This window comes from Pteropus medius, unplaced genomic scaffold (genome assembly GCF_902729225.1).
Source record: "Pteropus medius unplaced genomic scaffold, Ma_sr-lr_union100, whole genome shotgun sequence".
In the NCBI taxonomy this organism is placed as follows: domain Eukaryota; kingdom Metazoa; phylum Chordata; class Mammalia; order Chiroptera; family Pteropodidae; genus Pteropus; species Pteropus medius.
In genome coordinates, this window is record NW_024346667.1 from 26,811,743 (window position 1) to 26,834,903 (window position 23,161).

The window sequence follows — 23,161 nt, forward strand, 5'->3', positions numbered from 1 at the left end:
TTTTGTCATGAGAAAGAGAGAAAGAAAGAAAGAAAGAAAGAAAGAAAGAAAGAAAGAAAGAAAGAAAGAAAGAAAGAAAGAAAGAAAGAAAGAAAAATAATAACAGCCCAAACAACTCTGCCCAGAAGTACTGAGGTATAACCATCTGTATACTTGCCTAGGTCCCTGTCACCTACTTGGTTCTCATCTAGGTTTTTTTCTGTCTCTTCCCAATGTACATAGAATTCCTCTATTGCCTCATCAGGGCACTTCTTGGAGCAGGCAATCTGTTTGTAATACTATCAGGAACGGAGCCCGCGTTAGAACCTAATGTTAGCTGCTCCTTTGTCTAGTTCATTCATTTAACAAATGTAAGTGAGCATATACTAAGTAGTGGGCATTCCGCTAGTTGCTGGGAGTGAAGACACAGTCTCAGTTTTCATGTTACTTATTACCCAGCAGAAGAGAGAGCAATTAGTAAACAATTTCACAATTAACAAAAGCGATCAATTATAATTATGAAAAAGCCTACAAAAAGATACAACACCATGTGATTATATAATGGATGGGCTGACTCCATTCATTCGATGCATACGTATTGACTGCCTACGCGATGCCAGGTACCATTCTAGGTTCTAAGGATTTGTGAGTGAACTAAACAGAAAAAGATTTCTGTCTATATGGAAACTTTTTTTGAGGGACACAGACAGCAAACAAAATGAGTTAATTTTATAGTACTTTGGAGGTTAAGTACTATGGAGAAATATAAAGCAGGGAAGGGAGAAAGCCACGTTGAGGAAGGATCTGTGATTTAAACAGTGCAATCCCAGCGGGCCTCACTGAGGGAGTGACATATGCCTGAAAGCTTGAAAGAAATGAAGGACAGAGCTTCAGGCAGAGAGTAGCAAGAACAAAAGCTCTGGAGCAGAAGTATATCTGGTGAGTTTTTTTTCAAGGAACTGCATGGAGGCGAACGCGGTGGGACAGGAATGAACAGAGGTTTAGGGTATTGTTCAGAGCGGTAATGAGCAGGGATCACGTCAGGCCCTGTAGGCCATTGAAACGTCAACTTGGATGAAGCCAGGGAGCCACAGAGGGTCCTGAGCGGAGAGGAGACATCACCTTATTTAGAAGAGGATCACTATAGCTGTTTAACTCAAGAATCTTTTAAGGGGTCCAAGAGGGAAGCCAGGAGACCGACCATCCAGGAGATAACAGGAGCTCGGACCTGGCTGGTAGCGGTAGAGGTACCGAGATGTGGCAGAATTCAGGCTGGATTTTGAAGGTAGAGGCAACAGGATTTCCTGGTGTCTCGGACGGGACTAATGAGATGGAGAGAGGAGTCGTGGACGACTGCCAGGCTCGGGCCTGACCAAGCGACAGGGAGAGGAGCCAATATTGATATGGGGAGGGCCGAGGGTGAGGTGGGTTTGGGGGCAAAGATCAGGAGTTCAGTTCAGTATATGTCAAGCTGAAGAGTCTGTTAGTCCTCCAAAGATAAATATTTTGTTTCACTTGGTGTGGGTCGGAGATATAAATTTGAGAATTGACATCATTTAGATGGTACTGAAAGCTACAAAGCTGGACGAGTGAGTGACTTAGTCAGGGGTTGTGCGAGGGGGATCGGGGAGTCTTCTCTGAAGATGTGATGTTCCCGCAGGGTGAGTAAGTTAGCTGCGTGGAGAGGAGGAAGAAACTCTCTCCTCTCTCCACTAATATATTGATCCACTGATAAAGTGAAAAATGGAGGAACGGTCTAATCATAGTTTCTGAAGGTGAGAAAGTAGCTTTTCTTAAATAGTTCTATGAGTTTTCAAATGCAATGTTAAAGTGGGTGGAAGCAGAGAATATTTCCAGAGAGTTCCTAAAGAATCTCATATAAAAATGAGGTTTGATCTCTGTCATTGAAAAATGACTTTGTGATATTTATGTGTTGGAGCAGCAAAAGTGTGAGGGCAGTTGTCACCAACTGGTGACAGCGTACATTGCTCCCTCACCGGGAACAAAGCATTCTGGGAACTTAGTGCGTGCTCATCACAGCAGGTAGGCAGGGAGGGAAGAGTTGCTGAAATCATGGGCTCTTGAGTCGCGCTGCTTGCGGTTGAGTCCCAGGCCTGTCACTTATAAGCCGTGTAACTTTAAGCAGGTTGTTTAAGCTTTTCTGTGCTTTAGTTTCTGCCTCAGTAAAACAAGCATAAAGCTAATTTTGCCACGAGGATCAAATGAGAATATGGTAAGTTACTCCAAGTGCTTGGAACATAGTGAGGCTTCAATAATAGTAGTAATTACACTTTTATTGCTGTGAATCACCACAGAATTAGTTTTTAAAGATGAAGAAGACAGAGGCATCAGATAAATTTCTGGCTGAGCAAAATAGACCATGTTGGATAATAAAATACCCATTTGCCATTTATCATGGCTTTCAAATAGTAAGACCGAAAATAACGGCAGATCTTTATTGAGCACTTTCTGCAAGTGAAGCACTGTATGTGTATTATCTTACTTTACCTTTACCATTCTGTATGGTAGGTAGCATTTACCCTAATTTATAGGTCAGGAAACTGAGGTTTGAAGTCATAACTAAGGGTACAAAGTTAATGAGTGGCAGATACAGGATCTGAAAGAAGTTCTGAAACTTTCAAGTTCTTCAAACCACCTTCTTATCTTCCTCCTACTACAGAGCATTTTTTATTTCAGTAGATCACATCTGAAGCATACTGCTCATAACTGAAAGCTTTAACAGTAATTCGGCAAAAGAAAATCATGTAAGAACATACCTGTTATTTCAAATGTTAATATAGATACTCTCTTTTTCCCTTCCTTCCTCCCTCCCCCTCTCCCACCCTTCCTTCCTTCCTTCCTTCGCTATTCCTTCCTTCCCCCTAACTTCCTTCCTTCCTTCCTTCCTTCAGCTATTCCTTCCCCATTATTCTTTCCTTCTATATCCTTCCCTCCTTCCTCCTTCCCTCCTTCTTTTCTTTTTCTCCCCTTCCTTCCTTCTTCCTTCCCCCTTCCTTCTTTCCTTCCCTTTTTATGCAGAAAACAAGGTAATTATGTTTTCATATTTGCTTCCATAAAAATCTGGGCCATTCTCTCATATCTACCTAGATTTCTAAACACAGCCAAACCTCTAAGACATGTGACCTTGGCCGACAACACACTGTTTGGCTGGAGCCATTGATTAGCTCAATGACGGCTGGAGAGGCTGAGCCAGATCCTTTCTCTGCTTGTTTCCACAGTCAGTCCAGCCATTTACACACCACGGTTGCATTGAACAACGACAATGGGACTCTTTTTAAAGGCTTTATGTTCCATAAATATTGGCTTGGGATCCAATCTATAGAGCCTCATTGGACTTTAGTGCTACTATTTTCTACACATGCCATTAGCACCCTTCTGAAACTAGCCTGAAGCCACATCTCTGACCCCTCCCAAGCATTGCTAGAAACTGGCTTAAAGTAGGCTCTGCTGATGTCATTACCACGTGGGAGTGCAATGTTGTCTGTACACTATTTTGCTGTTTTTCTCTCTTTTAGAAGCACTCCCAATGCTAAAGCTTACAGATCCTACAAAGGTACTTTTTTTTTTTTTTTTTTTGGTAGAGCATCTTGGTTCAATGTAAAGGCAAAATGTCACATTGCTTATTGCCTGTGAGATTATAAATTCTAGGTAAATACTTATTGGTTAACTCTGTGTGTTCTTCAGACATGTGTCCAGGAAACAGGTCTGGGGCAAAGGGGTACATCACTCTGCTCACATTTTTCTCCTAGAATTACATGTTTTGGGGTCCAAAAAGGCCTCATTTTGGAGTATATCCAAATCACTATGTGCATGTTTCTTTCTTGACCACAATTTCTCCAACATGAATCAAATTTAGAAGCTTCCTATAGTTCCAGATGGTCAGAATCTGACGCGTCTAATTACCATTTCCCACTGGAATTCATGCCAACTAGGGGCCAAGCTTCTGCCCAAATGACATCTACTTTCTCCCTGCTAAATTCCGATTCCCCCATCTTCCCTATTGCCAATTACTAAAATGAAACAAAAATGTTCAGTTTGTTTACAGAATTCTTGTCTTCAACTAGTTTGTAGCATTCAACAGAAGGAGTGGAAAAGATTCTACAAATTTAAATTGTTCAAAATGAAAGAATCTTTAAATAGAGAGAATGCAGGTCTTTAAGGTATCCATTATTTCTGAAGTTACTCTTCCTTCTCTACTTCTTTTTTCCTAGTCTGAATCAAAGGTGTTGCGAGCACAGATCTCATATAGTTAATACCGCCCTGCACATTTATGTGGCAAGTACTATGTTTGTCAAGCTCTCTTAGCTATTATGAGAAATATAAAAATGAATACAATTTATTTCTACCCTCTAGGAATGTATAGTTTTTTACAGAAACAGATATATTCAGAACATAATATAATACTACCAGTTTGTGTCACGAGGACTAAACAGTGCTTTCAAGGGAGGGATTAAGATTAGCGGTGGACAAAAGATTTCCTCTTTAATGTGAATGTGCTTTTCTTTTTATGTGGTTACAAATAATCCAAATCAATTACTTCATTAAATTAAAAAAAAACAAACCCATGACATAAGACAGAATGTTATGTGTTTTCATAGAATGTTATAGTATTTTAAACAAAATACTCAGGGGGAGTAAGGGTGGAAAAATTAACTCTGCCAGAGGGCGTCTGGGTGGTCTTAACAGAGGCAGCACCCTCGAGGCTGGGTTGGTAGGTGGAGATGGGAGGAAATGCTCTCCGGTGGAGAGCAAAGCGTTCACGGGAAGATTAAGGGTATTTTGGGCGGTAGTGGGTTTAAAGTTTGGCTGAAGAGCAGAGCAAGTGAAAGCAGGGGACCGAGAGGTTGACAGGTGGGTAGAACGTTGTCAGGAAAGCTCTTCAAAGTCAATAATAATGTAATGGACAGGTATGGTGCTGGGTGGATGCTGGATTTGTCAGGAAGAGGGGAAAGGATCACCTTGTATGTTATATAGGTGTCTACTTACTATGCAACACACTTGAAACTAATATATTGAATGTCAACTGTAATGGAAAAGAAAATCAAGCAAAGGAATTTAGATTTTTCTCTAGGTCAGCAGTTCCCTAAGTCGGAGCTGCAAAGTACTGGTCCCATGAGATGTGCTGAATGTGAGATCTATATATTTGAAGATTCATTATGGACATTAGAATACTTAATATTCTAATGAAAATTCCTACAGTAAAGATTCTTGCTTCACTAAATTTAACCTGGCATTTTCTAAGGGCTTCTGACCACGGAATCCTTTAAATAATAATAATATGGAAAGAAGTAGCTTTAATCTATGCAGAGCTGACACTTACACAGCCTATGTGCTAGGCATTGCTCTATGTGTTAACGTATTTTGCCCAGTTAATTCTTATCACTCTCGGTGAGGTAGGCACTGTTATTATTATCCTCATTTCACATATGTAAAAGCTGAGGCACAGGGAGGTTAAGAAACATGTCCGGGTTGCAAGCTGATAAGCAGTAATGCTAGGAGCCGACTCACGTTCTCTGACTGCAGGGTCCATGTTTGTGATCAGTGTAACAGACAACACCACCAGTGTTGGGGGGCAAGTGGGGAGCTCTTGAGGGTTTTTGAAAAGGAAAATGACAAGCTCATCATTAGCTTTAAAGAAGACAATGCTGATTACTTTATAAAACCTTAGAGGAAGAATAGGTTGAATCTACAAAGAAGTTGTTTTTCCTTACTTTACTGTGAAAAATTTCAAACACACGGAAACGTTGAAAGAACAGTACAATGCAAACTTGTATACTCAGCCCCTAGATTCAGCTGTTAACATTTTACTGTGTTGGTTTTATGTATTTTTTTCTCCTGAACCACTGAAGGTAAGTTTTAAGCATTATGACTTGTCACTGTCAAATATTTCATGTGACTCTTAAAAATAAAGACATTTTAGGAGGTTCTGTTAAAATAAAATTGCGAGGCAATGAGTATCTAAGCTAGGGCAGCAGCAATGTGAAGGAGGGGTGAAGAATTTCCATTTGAAAATTACGTTCAGAAGATATTTCACTTAAAGAGAGTTTCCTTATATCTTGATAAGGTTCTGGTACACTCTGCCTGATGTCAATCAGTGTGAACTCTGAGAAGGCAAGTTAATTATATTACAGGCTTAATTAAGCAAAGTAAAACTTGAATGATGATGTTAGTGTCAAAATATAATCTCATAATCTGTGTCAATATCTAATACAATTTATTGTATCAATTCATTGATTTCTTCTTCTTCTTCTTCTTCTTCTTCTTCTTCTTCTTCTTCTTCTTCTTCTTCTTCTTATTCTTCTTATTATTATTATGTTAAGGTATAAAATTGACATATTACATTAATTTCAGGTGTACAGCACAATGATTCAACACCTATATATATTGTGAAACAATTCATTATATGTCCAGCAATATCCGTCACCAGACAGTTACAGAATTTTTTTCTTGTGATAAGAATTTTTAAGATCTACTCTCTCAGCTAGTTTATATTATTTGTGCTTCTTTTTATTCACAAGAATGTCGTATAGTTTTAAATTATTGGGCAGGTACAATGTCCTAAACATTGTCGTGGGCATGTTCTACTTATTAGGAGTAGAAATAAAGGGAATTTGTTGTTAATTTTGTTCCTTCAAAAATTTGGGCCAGAATCAACCTTCTTTTGAATTTTGACATTGTTTGACATCCTAGTGGGATTCTATCTTTCGAGCTTTTAATTCAAACTAGATATCTCTTCAATGTAAGCACATGTATTGCCCATTACTCACTAAAATGAATTTGGGTTTCCTTGAAGAAATGGCTAATTTCAGGTCTGGGGCAGAAAAAGTCCAGGTTTAACCTGGAATATTTTATTGGCTAGAGAACAATGGAGACATGTCAAAAGACTCATGAGCTGATTAGAAAGGGATCCTATTAACCAAAATTGGGACAATCTGAGCTTCAAAAACAGAAACAATAATAATAAAGCATAGCCAATATAAAAATATTTGATTACATAATAATATTAGAAAGAAAGAAATAGGAAGAAAGAGAAAATAAAAGCATCTTTTTAAAGCAGAATGTCAGCTAATAAATGCAGAAAGAATGACAGAGTAAGAAAATTTCTGTTTTGTAGGCTTCCCAGGTTAGTAATTGATTTAAGTGAGGAACATCTCTGAGTGGCAAACCACAGGATACCAACCAGGCTGTTGAGGGGCAGAGTATTGACACGGGTTCTGAGTATCACACCAGACATTACTTGTTAATTATAATGGAACAAAACACACCTTTACAATGGAGACACCTGGCAATGACCACTGTACCAAACACTTTAGCCTGGCATTGCAGCAACAGCCTGGCCGGGCAGTGGGTGCCTCCCAACGTGACACAGTAGGAGGTACCCAGCTTTGCCTCCATGGGGCTCTTGCCGGAAATGTTTTGTGTAAATCTACTACTGAGGAAGCCATCAAACAAATTCAGGTGGAATATTTTATAGAACAATTGGCTTGGATTCATCAAAAGATTCAATGTCATGAAGATCAGAGGGAGACGATAGGAGATGACACAGACATGACATCCAAATGTAATGGGAGTTTGGTTAGATCTTGAACTTTAAAAAAGCTATAAAAGACATTTTATGGACAAGTAGGCAATTTGAGTATGGTCTAAATGTTGGAGGATGTCATTAAATTTATTTTTTAAAGGCTGAGTGATGGTATTGGAGAATGACCTTGTTTGTGGGAGATGTGTGATACAGTATTGAGGGGTGAAATGTCTTGTTTATAACCTACTTTTGGATGGCTTGGCAGGAAGAAGTATATGTAGGTACCTCCATAGAGAGATAAAGAAGGTGCAATGAGATTATTAGTAGTTGGTACATCAATGTTCATTATATCATTCTTTAAGTTTTGTGGGGACTTCAACTTTTTCAAAATAAAAAAGATACTAGCTATGGAAATCGTTGGGAGAAAATATTTTCCCCACCCACTTTTTATTCCTCTTGTCTTCCTACACTCAGTTATCATTCCAGAAAATGAAAGTTCTTTGACTTGTTTGTTTTGTCTCTTGTGTGGAGTTTACCTCTGAGGACTTAGACTCGCCCTATTTCTCAGCAGTGATGAGAATGTTGCAGAGACAACAAATTAGATTTTTAGGATACCCTTTTTTTCAAGACTCTTCTTTGATTAATATGTGAAGTGACAGCAAGAGACTTTGAGAAGACCTTGGTTCTTGTTTTTCTCTGCAGCTGCAAGTGTAGGTTCCAGAAGGCCAGTGAAGAAATGCGATGCAATACATGGCACGTTCCTTATGGTTCAGGGGAAGGCTTAAAGGTCCCTGGAAAGGGGAGGGGAGAAATACCTTGAGACTTTTCACATGCATGTCTGTTAGATCCATCACTTCGGAACATTTTATAGCATTTTGTCTGCCTCTTTTCGTTGACAGATTTTGGCAGCCTTCACAAGGTAGTCATGTGGTTTGAACTGCTTGCAAAGGATATTCTTGGGTGCTTCTACACAAGAAAAGATGGTAGAGAGGAATGAAAGGGGAATTTGTTTTCACAAATTTTATTTCTCCAAAGATAAGATAGAGATCAAGTCTCAACTTTGCTGTTGTCATGGAGCGTTTGAAAAACTGATTGGTAAATAACAAATTTCCTTAAACAATTGTTGGGTGAAGGAGGAGAAAATGTGTCACTATGGGAATTTTTGCAAAATGGAGTTTTTGTATTAAAGTGACAGATATAAATAATGGGTGACCTTAATTGAATACCTGCTATGTACTTCCTTTTAATCTAATAATCTGGCATTTCTTCACTATCTTTTCTTCAGAAACTCAAGAATACTTTAATGACTATCTTAACCTTTTTCATTGTATAAAGAGCGAATGTCTAATATGTTTTTACTGAGTTTAAGAAGTATTTGGGGGGATACAATTCTGATACGGGTTTTTGGCTTTCAGTTTTTCTTCTCCCTAAGAGCAACGACATAGCATACTGAAATTAATGATGGCTTAGAGGGAGCTGGGATATACAGATTGGATATGACTGTAATTGAGTGAATACGCATTGAGTAGTCACCGTGGACTGGGCACCATATCAGTACAGGTGAAAACGTAAGAGATGGCATTGCCTGGAGTCTATTTGGTGACTAACAGTGATGCAAGAACACATGTTTGGAAGAGCTTAGCTGTTTCCTGCTCTGATGGTGTTCACGGACTAACATTACTATTTCTTTCTGTAATATATTAAATCCATGAACGAAAGAGCTCTAACCAATCCCTTCTTGGACTATTCCAATTTTGTCTCACACAATTTATTGGGGGAAATGAATTCCATATGTTTAGTAAAGTTGTTCCAGAACTACCTTCTTTATGGCTCATTTTTAGTATTTTGGGATTTGGTGGTTTGTGTTTATGGTCAACAAATGCTTGCTCTTTCTGACTTTAATGTCTTCTTTAACACACACACACACACACACACACACACACACACACACACACACACACACCTCTTCAACTAGTCTGTCTTTCAAATGTAGAAATCTTGGCCTTCTTAGTCCATCATAATTTTCTCTTTACACATGTGTAAGACGGGTTGACAATCCTGAATATCATTAGCTTTCTATCCCAATCCTGTTTTCTGTGGAAAAGAATGTGTAAACTTTCATTAGGAACTAGGTGAGAGAAATCTTTCTTTCCCTTAAATAAAAATAAATAAATATTTTGAATATTTATGGATCGATCACCCAGCACTGCTATATCACTTATGGAGATTGGCTAGCGATGTTCTCATGAATAATCACCTGCGATTACAGAGTTGCAGCCATCCCAGGAGTTTGCTCTTCCTGTGGGATCCAACGCCATCGATCATTTTGGCTTCTTTACATCAGCCATGCTCAGAAAGTCTCAGTGGCACAGTATGCAAACTGCATTCTCATTAAATTTGTTCTCTTTCCTTTATCAATAACCCAAGGTCATTTAACTATGCTTAATCTTTTCTTCCTCAATAGTATACACTTTATAGGGATATAGTTTACTTTTTATTTTAGAAAAAGAAATTAGGCTTTATTTTGAGCATTCCATCACTGTTGGACTTAGGCAATTGGTGAGGCTTTCATTCTTCTTTGCCAACCATGTTTACATCTGTTTTCCCTTTCACTTCCTTCAAACCTTTATTTTAAGCCAACTATTCAACAAAAGAGTTGTATGTATAGATTTTAAAAAGTATCTATTTTCCCACTTAACATATGTTAATTTTTGAAGCTATTTTCTATTCTTCGCTATTATTTAACATAGTATTATTCCACTCAATAAATGTGCCACCATTTAATGCTATGTAGTTGGGCCATTCCTTTCCATCGCTCACTTACATAATAGCATTGAAATAAATATTCTTGTAGCTAAAACTTTCAACATATTCATGACAATTTCCTTAGGTCAAATTCTTGGGTTTGGAATTATTAGATCAAAAGTAAGAACACAATTAACACTTCTCATACACGTTGTCAAGCATTATGTGAGAATGCACATTTCTTCTCACCCCCTACAAAACTGGTTGTTAAAAAAGTCTCTGCTTGAATAAGATGTATTAAAATGAAATTTCATGATTGTTTGTAGTTCTCTGAATATCATCAGTTTGAGAATTTTCATAGATTTTTGGTTCTTATTGTTTTATCTTGAAAAATACTCAGCACAGTGATAAATCAGGGCCTGAAATATGATTTATAAGCTCGCTTGTTGGTGTCCAAAAATACCTTTCTCAGTAAGAGTGTTTTAAGGAAACAAGATGTTCTAATACATGCTAAGTGCACACTAATTTCTGTTTCCCTCCCAGAGTGAGATTGCTTGATTTCTTGAATTTAATATCAGTATAAACATCTATTTAAACCCATTCCTTCATTTCTTTGAATTTTATTTTTGCATCTGATGTCAAATAACTATATTTAAATATCAGTGAATGGTGACTATGATGGCTAATGAAAGTTAAGGTAGAAATTGATCATTTAGTGTTCATCGTAGACCACTGGATCACTGTACATATGGTAGGCCATGCAAAGACAGCTGACCTTTCTTGAGGTTCTAGGGGCATAAAGTGGATTCCTTCCAGCTTCTTATATGTAAGCCATGCAACTCGCTTAGAGAAACACTGGCCGACCTTTCTTTTCTCTTCTTTCCTTTTCCTCTCTTCTATATCATTTTATTTCTATCTCTTTCACTTCTACCCTTTCTCTTTTACTTTACCTATTTTTTCCTCTTTTACATTTCTTTCCTCTATGACGGTGTAATGTTTTTTGAAATATTGACTAATCTTCTCTTCATATTTTTTTCTTTTTGTTTTCTCTTCTCTATTCCCATTTATGCACGAGGTAATTCTGACTCGATTTAGTAGGGAAGAATATGATGTGAAGAGTCTCCTCCTGGCTTTGAGGTTCAAAGATAGGTGCTAAGGAGAAATCTTGCTTAAATGTGAGATAAAAGTAGATGAGTAAGAGGAAATCATATCAATCATAGCATGGAGTGTGCACACACACACACACACACACACACACACACACACACCTATTTGCAATAAAATGAAGAACCATATCCTATTATTTAGCTTAAAAAAAAAACTTCTAGTAATTTTAGAATGCCCCTCCTTCAACTGCAGCCAGAGGAATAATGTTATTTGACTCACTCCCATGTATCCCCTCATATCATAAGAAACATGTATCTGTGTATTCCCAAAGGTGGTACTTAGTTATGTCAATTTTTTTAACATACCTAACTTTATCCAGTAGACTGCATTCATATTCCTTGGGCTTGAAATCCTGCTTTACCTGCTCACTGGGTATCTGGGGCAGAATTTCTGTACAGGTCTTGTTGCACAAGGGCAAACATCGCTGTAGGATTTTAGGTTATATTCCTAAGAGAATCACGAGGTCATAAGATATGCGTGCGTTCAACTTTACTAGGTAAAGTAAAATCATTTTCTAATGTGATTATACCAATTTACCCTCCCACTAGAGTGTGTAAGCGTTGCTCCATATCCTTACCGATACTTGGTATTATCTTACCAATCCTGTGGGTGTGAAATGCTATCTCTATATGGTATTCATTTCATTGATTATAAGTGAGGTTGATTCATAGAAATTATTTACGTATTCTAGATATTCATCTTAATGTGGTCACTTAGGTTGCAATTGCCATTTCTAAATTTGTGGCTCGTGTTTCAAAAAATTTGTGATATCTTTTAATGAGCAGAAATTCTTCATATGATTGAGTTTATCAAGAATTCTCCTTTATGGTTAATTTTATGTGCCATCTTGACTGGGCCATGGGGTACACTAACTAAAACAGATTTTGGGTACCAAAAGTGCTTCTAGAGAAACAATTTTAAGAATGTTTTCTGAATTGGTTTTAGTAAAAGTTCAAGTTTTCCCAAATTGGTTTCTGGAATTGACTCTCTAATCTGATTAGATTTAAAGATGCTAATGGCTCCATGTCCAGCAGTAAGGAGGGTACTAACAACCCATGGCAGGGTCTGGCAATAGAGATGCAAAATATCACCATCAGATACTCCTGATTAACCACTTATAAAAAGTAAGAATCTGGGTGAATGTGTATATAATGCTTTGAAACATTTTTGTCAAACTAATGAACATAATGAGATCGACTGGTTGTTCCAGATGTCACTGGACAAAGCAGCTAAAGAAAAGAGTGAGCTCAAATATTGGAATTCCCAGCTCTCAAACGCCACATAAATGACTTGAAAGCTTTGATGTGTGCCCTGAGGAGACTCTTATTTCCTGTAGCCGTAGGGCTGGCACTGCTGAAAATCAAACCTAGAATCTCATGCTGCAGCTGGCTGAATTATAACACAAGATAGAGTCCTAGCTTTGTAGGGTGTTTACTGTTAAAAGTGGGGCAAATTCTCCAACGGGCTGTATGTGCTCTGAATCAACATGCAGTGTACGATGGTTTCTGCCACAGCCAGGATTCATAGGTTCTGGAATGGTAAAAATGGGAGTGGCCCCACTCATTATGACCCCTAGTGACTCAAACTAAGCAAAATTTTTGCTTCCTGTTCCCACGACCTTATGCTCTGTTGGGCTAGAGGAAGAGTATGTGACAGGAGATTCCTCAGGGTGTTACCTTGCCCTGTGATGAAAGTCAATGGAAAAGTACAATAACCAATCCAGGTAGGACTGCTAATGGCCTGGACCCTTCAAGAATGCAAGTTTGAGACAGTCTACCAGGTAAAGAACCATAACTAGCTGAGATGCTTGCTGAGGTCAAAGGAAACATGGATGGATAGTGGGAGAAGGTAGTTATAAATATCAGCTTCAAACATGTGTTTAGTTACAGACATGAAGGCTATAAGAGTAATTCCTCTTTATTCTATTCTGAATATGTTTGTGTGTGTATGTGTACATATATTAGATATTATTTTATATATAATACATTTATATATATGTATACAGTTGACCTATGTATACATATATATAATACATTTATACAAATGTATACAGTTGAGCAACATGGGTTTAAATAGAAAGGTACATAGTGAAATTTTTTCAATGAATACTGTAAATGTATTTTCTCTTCCTTATGATTTTCTTAACATTTTCTTTTCTCCAGCTTACTTTATTGTAAGAATACAGAATAATACATATGATATATAAAAGCTGTGTTAATTGACTGGACAAAGCAGCTAAAGAAAAGAGTTTTGCTATCAGTAAGGCTTATAGTCAAGAGTAGGCTCTTACATTAGTAGGTAACTTTTTGGAGAGTCAAAAGTTATATGTAAATTTTGACTGTGTGAGGAGTCAGTGCCTCTCACCTCCACATTTTTCTTCCCTCTTTTCTTTCCTTATCATGTAATATAAGATGTATTGACTCTATATCATAGTATGTAAGCATATTTGATTTTACATCATAATATTTAAGTTATAAGATATCAAGGAGAAGAGTAAACATCACTCAAGGACTTTATCTCTTTTTCTGGGAAAGGGGTTAGTGCATTTTTGGTTGTAGGTGGGATAGTTACAGTATGTTAAGTTGAATTATGAATACCTTGAAATTATGAAACCTTGCTATTGCCTTTACTTGGAGATTAACTATGGTTTAATGTGTATATGGCTGCCAAGTTGACAAGGGGTGGACTTGTAATGGTTAAGTCTATGTGTCAACTTAACTGGCAACAGCATGCTCAGACATTTGGCTAAGCATTATTCTGGGGGTATCTGTGGGGTGTTTCTAGATGATATAAACATTTGAATCAGTAGACTGAGTAAAGCAGATTGCCCTCCCTGATGTGAGTGGGACTCATCCAATTAGTTGAAAGCATAAATAGAGCAAAAACAGACTCTCCCACAGTACGAGGGGAACTCTTCCTGCCTGATTGTCTTGAGCTGGCACACTGGTTCTTTCCTGCTTATGATCTTGAACTGAAACATTGGCTCTTTCTGGGTCTCAAGCCTACTGACATTCAGACTGGAACTATACCATTAGTGCTCGGGGTTCTCACGTTTTTTAACTCAGACTGGAATTTACACCAGTGGCTCTTCTGGGCCTTCAGTTTGGTGATTGCATATCTTGGGACTTGTTCACCTCCTTAATTGGGTGAGACAATTCTTTACAATAAATCTCTTTCTCTTTCTATATGTACATATCCTGCTGATCTTGTTTCTCTGGAGAATATTGTATTCCATGAATTGTTTTTCTCTATAAATGTTTAAGATTTCCTTTTGTTTTTCAAAAGTTTGACTATTCGATATCTTAGTGTGTTATTCTTCACAATGACCCTGATTAAAGGTTTCTCATATTCATGGTTCTATTAATTTGTCTTTCACCAAATTGGGGAAAATTTCAACCATTTTTTTCCAAATATTTTTTCAGCTCCCTTGTTTCCCTTGTCTTTTTTGGGGACTCCAATTAGATGTAGTCTAGACCTTTTGATAATCTTCCACAGGTCCATGAGGCTTTGTTAAATTTTATATATAAAAAAAGTTTAAAAAAATGGAACTGAGGTAATACAAATAAAGTAATGGAAAAACATTGTCCCACCCTAGGTTTGGGGAAAACAAGGAAAGAAAAATAAATTTATCAGAAACCATAAGGGACCAAATGAAGCTGGCACCAAAACCTCTGAGTTTCTGGAATAAAGGGTGTGTTAGGCTCCGTATTGATGATTCAAACCATACAGTTGGGAATGACAGAACAATAGTCTTAATCCCCCTGGTAAAAACTGAATTAGAAATTAAAGCCAAGAGCAAATGTCTATTTTTAGTTAGGTCAAATAAATAGAATTGCTTTTGATACTGCTTGGGTGTCTCACAAGCTGAAGCAGAAGAGCCTGCTGATGCAGTAACTTTTCATCCCCGAACTAAAGCGCAGCTGCCCTGAACCCAGAGTGACCACGGTCCTTCCCAACCTTAAGGAAAAAGTGAGACACAGTACTGTTCTCATACCAGTGAACTAAACCCAGAGGAAAACTAAGCAGTGCTTGATGTTAGGTGTGGCTTAGAGTAGGACATTGCAAATTTCTGAAAATTAAAATAATTACTGTTTCTTTAATTTTACCTTTACCAAAAAAAATTTTTTTTCCCATGGGTTCTATAACTGTGCAGAGTGCTTGAAAATATCAATTCTTTCTGTTTCTTTCAAATAGAAGTGCTTTTTTTAGTTGTTCTAGTTTTGCATTGTTTTCTTCATAAGCTACTTTAATGTGTGTGTGTGTGTGTGTGTTATTATTAGTGTGTGTGTGTGTGTGTAGGTACAGCCTATAAAATTAAGTACAATAATATTGGAGATTTTCTTTACTATTTTAAGCTCACACAATATAGAGGTATACAGCTAAAATGTTAAACCTTCTTCCTACTCTCAACCTCTAGTACTTTTTAAGATATGTGGAGCTTAAAACTTAAATAAAGACAGAATTAAAAGAGAAAATCTATGCATAATTTTTACATCTTTAAATCTGGTTCTATGTCATTTACTTAGTTTGTGAAACAAAGGTAAAAACTTAAAAAATATTATTTATATTATTTTCAAATAAAGCATTAAATATTCAATGGATATCTGTATATATGTCTTATCTCATGCATCAATGTTATTTTCATGTGATTGTACAGCAGTCTTGGAATTAAATATAAACTGAGGCACCATAATTTACATGGTAAAAGCCATAGAATGAACTTAAACTTTATATTCAAGAAATAGTAAGGAGCCAAGTGTGACTAGATGGAAGGAATGAGGACAGTAGTAGGAGACAATATCAGAGAGGGGATGAGGGCTAAACTCATTAAGAATTTGTAAGTCATGATAAGATTTTGGCTTTCCTCTGGCTGAGATGGGAGGCCTTGAAGGATTTGGAGCAGAGGAGTGAAATGATCTTTATGAACTTTCTGGTAAGAATATACTTCATGGGTCAAAGGCAAGAAGCAGGGAGACCAGTTAGATATTACGATAATCTAGGTGAGAAGTGATGGGAGCTTGGATCATGATGGTACAGTACGTTGGTGAGAAGTGCTTAGATCCTGGCTTCTCCAACTTCTTTTCTCTCACCTCGTCAAAATGCACTTAATTTGTTCTTAATGTGAACATGGCACTCAGCTGGGCACCGTAGAATTAAATTCCCACTTTTGCCTTCATTGAACAGGTCTGCAATCTGAATAAATGACAAAACTTTAATGATACTAGTCTGAATCTAACATAACAATAGCTTTGGAGCCTTAAAATCAGTATTTGCAAATTTGACAGATCTTTTAAATTGCGGTTATTCTCCTGTCTTATTTTTTTTTCTGTCTACACATTGCTCTAGGAGCTCAAAGAATGAATGATCATTGTTTTACTTTCTCAAGAATGTTTTTTAGTTATTATCCAACCTTACACACGTAATTTCTTGGTTTCAAACTTTTTGCATAAAAATATCTCTCTCTTTTTAAAATTGTGGTAAAATATGCATAACATAAAACTTACTATCTTAACCATTTTAAGTGTACAGTTCAATAAGATAAAGTATATTCACAACGTTGTGCAACCAATCTCCAGAAAGTTTTCATCTTGCAAAATCGAGACTCTGCTCATTAAACAACTCTCCCCTTCCCTCTAGCCCTTGGCAACTATAATTTTTCTTTCTATTTCTATAAGTTTGACCACTCTAGACACCTCATATAAGTGAAATCATATAGTATTTATCTTTTTTGTGACTGGCTTATTTCACTTGGCATAATGTCCTCAAGATTCATTCATGTTGTAGCATGTGACAGGATTTTCTTTTTAATGTTGAATAACAATCTCTTTTTAAATGAAACTCGTTTTTAAATAATTCTATAAAATTGGCCCCTGATATTCAAAGAACAAGTGATCAGGTTGCATTCTAAGTTAGCTATGTGAGTTAAGATTTCCCACTGCTCTTGCTTTCCAGGATTCCATTGGTATTCAGATTTATAGAAAATAATATTAAGAAAACACCCTGGAAAGGCCTATCATTTTGATATATCAAGGGTGCAAATGAAAAGAACCTGTTTAAACTAAGACCTTAATAGACATTCGTTGCTTTTTGGCTGTTCAGCAAGCATCCCTCTTCTGAATAGTACTCTGATTTTCCTTTGGGAGAACCACCTTTCCCATTCTCAGCTATATGGTTTGTGTGACGCTAACTCACCATTCCAGGGTTCTTTTCTTAAAAAAATTAATTTTATTATTAGTTTCAAGTATATAGTACATTGGTTAGACACATATATTTTATAAAATGATTCCCCTAATTGCTCCTTCTCTCCTCTGGTTTTCCACCTGGCCAATATGTTAATGCTAATTACATTCCCTATGCCGAGCTCCTCATCCCCATGACTATCTATCAACTACTAATTTTTACTTCTTTAATCCTTTACCCCGTTCTTCCAGCCTCCAAACTCCCTTCCCTCTGTCTGTCACCAAATTGTCTTCTATATTTGTGAGTCTTTTTTTGATTAGTTTGTTCTTTTTGTTCTTCAGATTCTGCATATAAGTGAAATCATATCGTATTTATCTTTCTGACTTATTTCACTGAGCATAATAACCTCTAAGTCCACCCGTGTCATTGCAAATGGTAGGATTTCATTTTTTCTAATGGCTGAGTAATATTCCATTGTATATAAGAACCATAACTTCTTTATCCAATCATCTGTTGGTGGGCATTTAGGTTGCTTCCATATCTTGGCTATTGTAAATTGTGCTGCCATGAACACAGGGGTGCATAGATCTTTATGAATTATTGTTTTGGTTTTCTTTGGATAAATACCCAGAAGTGTAATTGCTGGGTCAAAAGGTAGATCCATTTTTAATTTTTTGAGAAACCTTCAGACTGTTTTCCATACTGTCCAGGGTTCTTACCACCTTTAGTCAATCAGCATTTTCCATGTTTTTTTACCACAGTATTTTATTTGTTCAGAGATAGGCCTAGAGCACAACCAGAGTTAAAGAGATGCAAGGAGATATTTGTTGAAAAGATCAACATTCTCTTGGATGGTCTTGTTTCAGAATGTGAGTTCCGGAATAGGAGGTCATTGTGCTGTTGCAGGAGCCAGTCTGGCTGTGGATGTAGAGAAAAGCCTTGCATAAAACTTACAATCATGCCCACATGGCAGGAAAAAGAGAGTAGGGAGACAGAGAAAACTTGTGTCCTCACTGACATGATCTGAACCATTGTGTCAGGACTCACTTAAAGACAATTACCTCAGGAGAACTTAGTCACCTGAGCCAATATATTTTCCTTATTACTTGAACATTGTGGCTCTAAAACTAGAGTTTATTCCTCGATTTCACAGAAAAGACAACTATGGGATGAAAGAGAATTATAATATTGATGTGAAAGAAGAAAAGTTTGGTTAATTATAGAAGATACAACACTGCTATTAAAACATTTGGAAGGAATATACAAAAAGCTGTGATGACATTTTACTCTAAAAGAAGACAATGCAGCACAAACTTGAGGAAAGCAAACTGTTACTTATTCTTTTTTTAAACAATAAGCTTTATGCTTCCAATATTTTGAGACAGCAGCAATTAAAAGGGGCTACTGATAAGCCATTATAATTCTTCTTTTCTTTGAGTTGCCAAACCTTACAGTGGCTCCTAACAGGGTTTGTTAAGTTTGTATCTTAAAAACTAATGGTCTGAATAGCTCACAGGATGACCCAATGTCAGAAATAATCATTGCTTAAATAAAAACAGGGTAAATAAGAAGCTATTTTCCTTTCCTTATAAATTATCCCAGTTTCCTGAAATAAAATATACAGACTCACATGTGGAACTTCCAGTTCAACATGGTGGACTGTATATGTACTTATTTACCTCTTCTCCCTTCTAAACTGATAGTACAGCAACAGAAACGATGTAGAAATTCACCAAGGGTGAAAATACCACACAACGTATGAGAGATGTCAACCAAATTTAAGAAATTGAAAAGCAGATGGAACAACACCAAAAACTGGATAAGATGGGGGTACACTGGGAAGTGACATACATGGTGGGGTACAACATATATTGTAAATTGGCACAACTGCTTTAAAAACAATTGGAATTGCCCTGTAAAACTGAGAGTTCGTATCCACACAACTCAGTAATTCTACTTCTATGTCTAATTCCTTGGAAAGATTTTTGCACATGTGCTCCAGAAGACAAGCTGAGAATGTCTATAGCAACAAAGACCAGATCAACTCAATTGCCCATCAACAGTAGAAAGAATAAATAAAATTTCGGGATATTTATACAAGGAAAATTATATAGCAGTAAAAAAATGAATAGTCTAATCTAAGAGCATAAACATAGGTAAACAGCAAAAAATTACTATCGAATGAAGAAAGCATATTAGAAAAGAATATTCAAAATATAATTCCATTTATATAGTGCTAAAAGTCAAGCACAATTAAAGAGTATATTATTTACCGATGCACTTGTATATAGTATGTATAGTAAATCTATAAGGAAAAGCAAGGTAATACTTAACACACAAAAATAAAAATGCTGGTCACCTTCGGAGTGTAAGAGGGAAATGGAGCTGGGGAGAAATTTTCTAAGGGAACTTCAAAAAGAGTTAGTAATGCTTGTTTATTAAACCGAGTGGCATTTAAAAAAATAGCAACTACATGTATGTTTTTCTGTATGTGAGCGTTCTCTCTCTCTCTCTCTCTCTCACACACACACACACGCAGAGAAATGAACAGAAAGACATGTGGTAATTGACATGGGGATGCCCACAAGGAACAGAATGATTTATCTATCAGGATCCCAGAAAAAGCTCTGGAATTTGAGGCAACAAATTTCCCCGGAACATGAGTTTGATGGGTAGAAATAAAAATAAGAAGATTGACTAAGAGTCTATAAGGAACATTTTGACCCTTAGATTCTTTCCCATACCTGGTACAGCCAGGAATCACCACTCCCAACAAAACTCTACTTGCCCCCATGACCTCTCTACATGCATATATTTTCCTGGCAGAGAGAGATTTATTCTCCAGAAAAAGTGAATAGACAAGTCCAGAATTAGAAATAGGGGACAGCATAGCTGAGAACAGGGTATTGGAAGGGCCTAAAATAAAAGAAAAAGAATTGGAGAAACAGTATACAGAGATTCCAGCTAACCTTGGTCAAGAGATTGGATAATTTCCCCTGGAGAATTATATTGGCCTAAGAGAAAATGCTGGGTGATACCGATATTTGTGAGCCCTCTGCTAAGAGTGGGATTTTAGCCCTATAATCCTTTAGTGACATCTACCTATGGACAAGCCAAAGAGCTTCACACTGTACGTTAGCATCTCATTGCTAAATGCAAATTCCGAAGACAGTCAGTGGTCTCAGGAATCTGAGTAAAAGGCTCTTATGAAAAGATAGGAATCAAAGCAATCAGAAAAACAAGACTTAAAGAAAAGAGAGAGAATGCAGGTAACAGAATGGAACGAAAACTGAAACAACACAGACAAGCCATTTTCAGAGCAACAAAAGAATATGACATGAGAACAGAACAATAAATATAAAGTTTGAAAGCAAAACTCGAGGAAATCTTCTGTAATATAGAGTACAACAGCAAAGAGTTGAGAAACAGCAGGGAAAAGATCAGAATATTAGAGAATCAGTCCATGAGGCTGAACATCTCAATGAGGGCAGTTCCAAAATGAAATAGGGGAGAAAACAGAAAGGAGGAAATTATCAAAGAAATAAGAAAATTTCCTAGAATGGAAGAACATGTTTTTTTTATTTTTGAAATGGCCCATAGAGGGCCATTTCAAAAACAAACGAAACAAAACAAAACAACCCCCCCACCCCCGCCTCCAAAAAATATTCCACCCAAAGTGACATCATTAAAACATTTTGGAATCCTGGGGAAAAAGGAGAACAGCCTAAAAGCTGTTGGAGAGAGAGAAAAAGAGACACATAGAGAAAGGTCAAATACGAAGTACCAGGAATCAGAATGAGTTTGGACCGCTCAAGAGCAATGCTGGATGCTTGCAGACTATGAAGACGTGTATTACATAGTAGAAAGTCAGTTGATAATATTTTCTAAAGAATAGAAAATATAATAAAATAGCATTAGAAACGGAATTAAGCAATGTAAACATAGAATGATTAAATGATTTGCAAGTGGTTGCCTGAGAATGGACTCAGACATAGGAAAAGAGGACAGCTCTGAGAACTGTCTTGTTTTGTACAACATCGTTCAAACTATAAATATATGTTACTGTGACAAATATTAAAAAAATAATGACATGAGAAATTTCTGCTCAAATTGATTCCTATCTACTTTATTAAATGTAAACTTTCGGACCCATCAAAAATGTTTTCTTCCCTACCTCCCTTATTTATTAAGCATCACATCATCCATCAGACCATCTATTAGAATGCTGTGAAATTATTACATAATAATTTGGATAAAGAGTTTAGTTTCTCCTCAAAAATTATGTTTTTCTCTTTTAGGATATTTTAGTGTAGTACTCAAGTGGGAATGCTGGAGTCAGACTGGCTGGGTTAGATGCTCACCTTGCACATATTACCTGTGACTTGGGCAAGTTACCTGATCTCTTGTATTGCTTCTTCATCTATGAAGTGAAGATGTAAATGGCACCTAACTCATTGGGTCGTTGTAGTACCCTGAATTAATGCATGCAGAGTTTTAGAACAGTTCCTGGCATGCAGTGCACTCTCTATAAATACTAATCTTGATTGTTATTACCAGTCTACTTTTTAACTCAAGCTAGTGATTTCTCTGTCTTCATGAATCGCAGGCATACATTTAAAGTAGGAACACTAATCTCGTGCGCGCACGCTCTCTCTCTCTCTCTCTCTCTCTCTCTCTCACTCACACACACACACACACACACACACACACACACACACAGAGTCCTGGGATGTATCTATTAGGAGCTCAATGTAGTTTTCTTGGCATAAGTGGGTAGGCATCAGGATACTGCCCAAACAGGGCTCCAGTGTGTGTGCATATGTGCATATGGCAGTTGATTTTAGCAGCGTATTCAAACTACATAAACATTAAAACGATTATGCATTTCATATCCTCTCCCCTAAAATATTTGGTCAATATATTTAGGGGACCCTTTAAGACCCTTTTTGAGACACCAAGAACTCACCAGCCTATAAACACAGTCTTTTAGGCCTCTAGGTGTTGCATGGGCTATTTCCTTACCCTGAAATTTTCAGCCTTATATTCTTCTTAATCTTCTGGGCTGGAGTTAGACGTCAGTTCCTTTAATTCTCATAGCAACCATTACTTGGCTTTGTTAGAACAATTAATTGCTCTCTTTTAATTGTCTTTTTACCTAGCTATATGTTCCCTCCAGACTTATCTAGTTAGGTATCATGTCCTGTTGAGTCATTTCGATACATTTGATAAACTTATCTAAATAATAAAGGACCCATCAGTCATCATGCAGTGGTTCACCTAATAGGTTCTATACTAATATCCTCAATTTAGGAAATTTTCATGTCTTATATATGCATTTTACATTTATGGATTGTGTTAATCTGATGAATACTCAGAATCTTCTCACTGTTTCTTTCTTTACTATTTCATTTTACATAGCACTGTGGAGACCTTGAATTTGTGTCATGTTAGCCATGTCAGTGTAAAAGGTATATTCTCTTAACTCAAATCTCTGAGAAGATAGAAAATCAACCAGCAATAATCACAAGTTGGGGACATGATTAGTAA

General features: G+C 36.9%; 1 long non-coding RNA gene across 1 annotated transcript in view; it reads left to right on the forward strand.

The window, feature by feature from the left end:
* The first annotated feature begins 1,275 nt into the window (after window positions 1–1,275).
* LOC120613478 (uncharacterized) overlaps window positions 1,276–23,161 on the forward strand; it is a 51,468-nt gene continuing 29,582 nt past the window's right edge. Inside the window, exon 1 of the long non-coding RNA XR_005655715.1 lies at window positions 1,276–1,640. This is a non-coding gene — a long non-coding RNA (uncharacterized LOC120613478). The remainder of the gene's footprint in view (window positions 1,641–23,161) is intronic.